Genomic DNA, 7,561 nt, shown 5'->3' on the forward strand with positions numbered 1-7,561 from the left:
AATACAATATTGAATATTATGATAACCCTGAGTTAGCTAAAAGAAAGTTGTGTATAATGTTTAATAACTTTTATATAAGAATGCAAGGACATGCATAATTATTTTGTAATGTTATATAGACAGATGCCTATAGAAATACTTACTAAGAGATTTTTAAATGAATACAGGGTTTTGTACTTGAATGGATTATCTTCAGTACCTAGAAAATTTACCCATAAGGCCAGATATGAATCTGACAGTATTATGTGTTAAAAAGTAATAAATATAACATAGTTTCATTTTAGGCCCTGTTACCTAAGTGGAAATAAAATTTTTAAACAGGGCTATAAAATACATATGAATCACAAAAAAATATTTATTTAGTCTTATATGCTTCCCAGGTATCAGCAGTCAGAGTAGACTAGATGGATTTAGGGATGACTGAATCTGTAGGTAGATCTGAATCATTTTGTTGTGTGAATCCCAGAAGCTAATTGTGAAAACACCTAGGTATTAGGACAGGACATGCCAGACCTCAACTGAATGGAAGAGCCTTAAATGGCAGTTAAGTTCAGTCAGACCAAGTGTATGTTTTTTTTTCCCCGACTTTACATAGAGTGCTTTAGGATTCACCTCTCAAAATTATATGTCTAGTAACATTAATTAAGATGAGCAAAAACTCATCATCTTATACTTTGCAACTAGTTGTAAGTTCTTCCACTGAGACTCTTCTGGACTGATGTCCATTTCCAGAAATGAAGACATACTTACTTTTTGAAGTGCTACACTTGACTTCAAAACTCTTTTTTATAATCAACACAGCAATGTTGGAACCTGGCTCCTTTTTAGAATAGAAACCACAGGAAAATGCAAAGGTGTCCAATGATTTGGTATATGGAATATTAGACAAAAATCAAAGATCAAGAGGGGCTGAGGAAACTCCATAGTTTATTTCCTAATGAAAAAAGGTTTATGAAAATTTTGGCCAAAGCCTTTAATTTTTTTTCCTTTTTACAAATATATTAGTTTAAGGAATTTCCACCCATTGGCAGCATAATTAGAAGCAAAAGGTGATTTTACTTGTCCCATGTCATCACAACAATTTAATCGTGAATTGGAGCAATTGTGGGAAAGTGGGAGGAGTCAATTAATAGTAGGTTACTGTGAGTATGGAAACCAATTTGTTCTTGAGAATGGAAGAGGTGTGACAGGAATTTGTAATAAGAGAGGGGCATTTCAATATTTATAATTTTGAAAGTGGAGTAGTATTTAATCATGAGGAGAGCAATTACATAGTGGCATTATTGGGCGACTGATCATAATAGATGAGATCGTGGAAGTTGAGGAGCCAAGGTGTCATCTTTATACCTGTTGAAATCTGTGACTGCACAGCTAAGAGAAGGATAGATTGGTGTGAAGATTATGAGATGTTGAGGTCATTGAAGATGATGGAAGAGCATCCTAGAGTCTGATAGATGAATGTAATATGAAATAGGGAAGTGATGTAAAAATATGCCTAAAATTTCAAAATGGAAGACATTTTAAAGTGAAGATTGCAGAACAGTGGTGGGGAAATAGTGAAGAACGAGGATTATGGCAACCTGTATTTGTCAGGAGCAGTAACCTCTGTTGTAGGCGGTTATAGAGCATGTAAGTTTGGGCAAATGTGTTTTTCCTGGTTAAGGAATGCAAAATTGAACTATCTCCCTGATGACATCTTTATTACCTTTAATATACATAGACATGTTTTGCCTGTGTTCCATGCTGTCCTTTTAAAATTAATGTTTCATTTACTTAGATTTATATGCTATAGGGGAGAAATGCAACAAGCACTTAAGATAAATGGGCAAAAATCTTTGGACACATTGAAATCTGTTGCACATTTTGCCCAGGTTTTAACATAGTTTTCCTAATGATAAATGTAATCTGCAGGGTCAGTGTGGAAAATTTGTTAAGCATAAGTAAAGTACATAGAAATAAAAGGAAAAAAAAGCATGTCCCACTCCTCAGAGATATAAGTTTCTTAAAAAATATTTCCTTTTGGTCTTTTTTCTTTATTTTGAAAGAAATATATTCTAAACATATAGGAAAATATAGAGAATAATATTACAGTTATGCATATGCTCAACCACCCAGCTGTCACAAATATTAACAATTTGCCATAACATCAATTTTTTTAAAAAGGAAATAACATTTAACCAAGGAGATTAACAGCATTCTCCAAACTATTCCCACACACTCTCTTCCCAGTAAGTACCATCTTGAAGTTGATTTCCATCCTTTCTGTATTTTTATACATTTCCTATATATGTATTCATAAATTATATAAAGGAACATGTTTTTAAAATTTACAAAAATTGTATCACACTGTGCATATCCTTCTGAAACTCACATTTTTCACTCAAAGTCATGTCTTTTAAAAGATTGTGCATGTTGATACATGGAGATCTAATTGATTCATTTTAACTGCTAAACAATATTCCATTGCATGAGTTAGTACACCATCATTTTTTTCTCAATTTTCCTATTAATAGAATTCCAGTTATTTCTGTTAAAAATTAAAAAGTGTTGCAGTGAAAATCCTCATTTATGTGGTCTTGTACAAATTGATAAATTTTCTCTAGTGTATGTATCTGGAAGTGGACTTGCCGGGTCATAAGTTACATGTTTAACTTTATTAGATACAGCCAAAATGTCCTTCAAAGTGGCCATAACGATTTACCATACCATCAACAATGTTCCCCTTTTCCTACATGAACACTTAGTGTCGTCAGTCTTTTTACATTTTCGCCAATCTGCTAACTGTAAACTAATCTCTGGCTCCATTTCTTTCCCCTGATTTCTAGTGAGGTTAGGGTTAGAATGCCTTTCTCTTTAAGGCATGTACTGACCAATATGGTTTCCTCTTTTGTGAACTTTTTGTTCATTTTTCTGTGAGTAGTTTGTCTTTTATGATTTGTAGTTTTTACATGTTATGGATACTATTGTTTTTGTCAGTTATATGCATTTCAGATATCTTCCAGTCGGTATCTTCTCTTTTAGCTTAGCTTATGGTGTATTTTGATGTATAGATGTCTTTAATTCTAATGTAGTCAAAGAAGAGATTGTGGTGAGCAAAAGAACTTTGCATTATTGATAGTTCACTTATTTAGTTTTCATTTGTTAACTATTTATTGGGCATCAACTGGGTGCCAGACACTCTTCTAAGAAACAAGAACCAACCCAAGTCTTTGAACTCATGGGCATTATTAGTAGGTGAAATTGGCAATAAAAACGCAAATACACATCCACATAAAATAATATCACAATGATAAATATTGTAAAGTGAAATAAAGCAGGGTAAGGGGGTATAGAATGAAAGAGAGTGGTGTGCTCTTTTATATAGCGTGGTTAGGGATGGCCTTTCTAAGAGGTAATATTTGAATGAAGAACTGAATGAAGTGAAAGAGTGAATCACACCTGTGTGTAAAACCTTCCAAGCCATGTAGAGACACATGTAGAGGCTTTGAAGCTACTATAGTGTTCTTGGGGTATTTGACCAAAAGTACGGAGGGGCAGTGTGCCTGGCATGCAGTGACTGAGGGGAGATGAGGTTGGGGAGGTACAGGTTAGTGGGATGGAAACTAAAGATTGAGGGATATTGATCTCCATCAGACCTTTCTGTTGTGGTTGTTTTTCCTGATTGCATTTTTAATGGATGGGCTGAATCTATTGAAATTGTCCAGATTAAAATGGCCATCAACTGTCTTGTGAACTATATGCTATATGGTATTATTATCACCAATTTTTCAGCCAAGAAAAGAGAAAAGCAACTCACCTCAGGATAACCGATGGAGGAAATTTGTTCTCAGGTGTTTTTACTATATGATCTCATTCTACTAAGCCATGAAAGACTAAGCTAGTAGTCCTTCAACATTAGTGTGCATAATAGTTGTGTATGGTGTTTAACATGCAAATTACTGAGCCCCATCTGGAGAGATTCAGATTCAGTAGATCTGTGGGAGGTTTTAGGAATCTGCATTTTAGCAAGAACCACCATCCCACCTCATGTTATCTAATGCATTTATTCCAGGGATCACATATTGAGAAAAACTATGCCAATGAGCCAAGTTTGAGTTCAGAAGTTTTATACAGAAGATATAGAGACAGTGGTAGGGCAAGATCCAAGTGAATAGTGAGATGGCATAGAGGTACCAGTCAGGTAGTTTGAAAAGAGGTAAATGGGCAGAGCTTACTACTCCAGAGGTAGGTGTCAGAGACACAGCTGAAGAGGGATGAGCTACCTTGGGAGAGTGTTTCCAAAACATTTTGCAAATCATAATTATTTGGGAAGCTTTAAACATAGATTCGCAGAGCCCACCCTAAACATTATTTAACAATGCCAGGGAGAAGAAAGGGAGTGGTAGACAGGACCCCAAGAATTCCCAAGGTCAGCTAGAATTAGAATCCACTGAGATTAGCACTCAGTCATTGAGAGGCTGAGCTGAAGAGGATAAAAATCCAGCCCTAACATACTAAAATGCAGCCCTTGAAAGGCAGAAGCACAAAGGACTGAGAGTCAAGCTCACCAGGGATTGAGGAATTCAGCAGCCAGAGTGACCTGAAGCTGAGTTAGAGATCTTTTGAACTAGGAGCTCAAGTAGGACTGAGTTGTTTTGAGAAGAAAAATAAACCCTCCTGCTAGGATTAGGAGAGGCTGGGTTAGGGAACAGGCAAGCTAAGCAAAATGATTCATTTGATTTCTCTTTATGTTTTAGGATGAGCTGAAAGCATGTTTTTGACTTTTTAATTAATTCATTTTTGTCTGCTGAAAGGAGAAAACATAAAGAAGGGAAATATTTTTTCTTGATTGAAATTTATAGTTTGTTTCATGTAAGCCATTGTATTAACATGCTAGGCCTTGTTTCAGCAATCGTCTTTGTTCCTTTTGTTTTTATTTTCTGGGCTTTGGGTGGATAAACAGATCAGAAAGTGAACATTGCTGTGAGAGCTTTTATTTTGATACAGCCTGCACTGCACCATTTGGCATCCTAAAGATGTGGATTCTTTTTTCATCCTTATAAATATGATGCAGTCTTTCCCCCTCCTTCCTCTGTACCCCTCTCTCTGAAATCTCATTCTTTTTATTTCACTGTAACTGTCCTGTTCCTTTCAGTTTATTTAAAGGTTTTCAATGTGCAAAATATTGTAATATGTTTAGCATACCGTGCGAAAATGAAAAATAAAATTAAATGTGCAGGAAATGAAATTAGATAGTGCTCATGTTATAGTTATATGCTTATCAAATCTGAGAACAAAAAGCTAGAGGTGTTCAAGGGCCAACAAAAGTCATTTGCAGCTGGTTTTGGAGGCTTTTTGTTGGTGGTAGTTTTTCTGTTGCTGTTTGAATTGTCAGCTTCAGAGAGTCCCTTTGAAACAGATCCAGACTATTGTACAATGCAACACTTTCATGAGAATAATAACCAAGTCGACCTTCCCTTGAGTTCCCTATTTTAGCCTTATTTCTAGTTAGGTCGAATTTAATATTTACAATCTAATTTTTTTTCAGGATCTTATCTTTAACATAAGTACTATAGAGATTAATGTAATCGACCAGATTTTTCAAATGATGCCCATTGGCAAATTCCAGTGTTGAGAATTGTTTTTCATTAAGTTTTAATGAGAAAATCATGCAACAATGTCTTGTATAATGAGATTTTACCAAAATAAGGGTTATAGGATCCAGAGTGAAAATCTAAATGTAAAAATCAATAGCCTTGTGCTTTCTGACCAGAGAATGACTCAGCAGTCCCTTGGTACACACGGTGCCAGTGCTGCAGCTTCCCTATTGAATTGCAGGATTATTAAGTGGGCGTGTAGCCAGGTCAGTGCAGGATCCCTGTTGGCAAAGAGCAGGGGAGAGATCACTTCTGGTTTCGAGATTGCTCCTTCCTTTGTGTCTTCTTTCCCAGAGATAGCTACTGCAGCCATGGATTTTTGACCCATTTGCTATAGTACCAAAGGACTGTGCCAGTAACTGAACCCACCTTTCCCTGTAAAATTATTCTTCCTTTGTTTCTAATTTTAATGACTGTCACTGCATAATAATTATGGGTTCCTGGCCGGCTGTTTCTCTCCACTAGAAACAAGGAATTGAATAAACACCGTCTCCCTGGATTTAATAAGTAGATTTCATAATCCCAAGAAAAGATGTAGTATATTTACATCTACTAATTTAAACACCAACTTTATTGAGGTATAATTTACACACAATAAAATGGCACACATTTTATAGTTTAATGTGTTTTGACAAATGTATTCACCCATGTAACTACCATCCCAGTCATAATAGAGAACATTTCCATCACCTCTAAAGCTTCCCTCAAGATCCCTTGTAATCAATCCCCCATCTCCTGCCCCAGGCAACAACATAGCTACCTTGTATCATTCTAGATTAGTTTTACTTCTTCAAGATCATAATATAAGTGGGAATCATACAATGTGTACTCTGGCATCTAGCTTCTTTCACTCACATAGTGTTTTTTTTTTTTTCTCCTCTTTTTTTTTTTTTTTGTGGTATGCAGGCCTGTCACTGTTGTGGCCTTTCCCGTTGCAGAGCACTGGCTCCGGATGCGCAGGCTCAGCGGCCATGGCTCACGGGCCCAGCCGCTCCGTGGCATGTGGGATCTTCCCAGACTGGGGCATGAACCCGTGTCCCCTGCACTGGCAGGCAGACTCTCAACCACTGCGCCACCAGGGAAGCCCCCGCAGAGTGTTTTTTGAGCATCATCCATGCTATTGCATGTATTTGTAGCTCATTCTTTTTTATTGCTCTATAGTGTACCATTATATATGGCTATGCCACCATTTATTTTTCTATTTTCCTATTGAAGAACATTTGGTTGTTTCCAGACTTTGGCTATTATGAATAAAGCTGCTGTAAACATTCATTTAGAAGTCTTTCTGTGAACATATATTTGCATCATTATTGAATAAATATCTAAAAGCAGAGTTGCCAGGTCAAAGGGTAAGTGCATATTTAACTCTATAACAAATGTCAAAACTATTTTCCAACATGATTTTATCATTTCATACTCCCACCAGCTGTGAATGAGAGTTCTAGTTTGCTCTATATCCTTGCCAACACTTGGTATTGCCAGTTTTATTTTATTTTAAAAAAATTTATCCATTCTTGTCATGTTTATCAGTACTTCATTGTGGTTTTAAGTTGACATTCCACAGATGAATAGATTCTCAACATATTTTCATGTACTAATTGGACATTCATATATTTGTTTAGATGAAGTGTCTGTTTTTAATTGTTTATCTATATTTTATTGAGTTTATATAATCTGATACAAATCCTTTGTCAGATATATAGTACACATAGCTTGCCCCCAGTTTACTGTTTTCATTTTCCTAACAAGGTCTTTCAAATAGTAAATGTTTAAAATTTTTGATTAAATTTACTTATTATTTTTTTCTTTTATGGTTAGTACTGTATATGTCCTGTCTAACATTTGCCTAATCCAAAGTTGCAAAGATTTTTTTCTATACTTTCTTCTAGAGGATTTATAGCTGGTTTTTATGGTCTGTGAAAGAT

Source organism: Neophocaena asiaeorientalis, unplaced genomic scaffold (assembly GCF_003031525.2).
Source record: "Neophocaena asiaeorientalis asiaeorientalis breed wild unplaced genomic scaffold, Neophocaena_asiaeorientalis_V1.1 scaffold28, whole genome shotgun sequence".
NCBI classification, from domain to species: domain Eukaryota; kingdom Metazoa; phylum Chordata; class Mammalia; order Artiodactyla; family Phocoenidae; genus Neophocaena; species Neophocaena asiaeorientalis.